The following is a 263-nucleotide window of genomic DNA, read 5'->3' as shown; positions in this document are numbered from 1 at the left end:
TCGCTGATTTGCAGGACCTCGTGACAGTTCGCGACGAAGAGGCGTATGCGATGTTTTTCCAGAAGGCGTTCGATCGAGTGAACCGGCATTACATGATCCGGCTGCTCGAGAGAATGGGGTTCGGCACAGCGTTTATCCGATGGATCAAGCTGTTGTACACGAGTCCACAAGCGCATCTCCTGATCAACCGGAACTCCCTGCCCGCACTGCATCCGACGCGAGGCGTGATCAAGGCGATCCGCTGTCTGCGCTGCTCTTCGTCG

The sequence above is a fragment of the Plasmopara halstedii genome (genome assembly GCF_900000015.1).
Source record: "Plasmopara halstedii genome assembly, contig: Scaffold_262, whole genome shotgun sequence".
NCBI classification, from domain to species: domain Eukaryota; phylum Oomycota; class Peronosporomycetes; order Peronosporales; family Peronosporaceae; genus Plasmopara; species Plasmopara halstedii.
Note: the sequence above shows the minus strand (reverse complement) of the source record.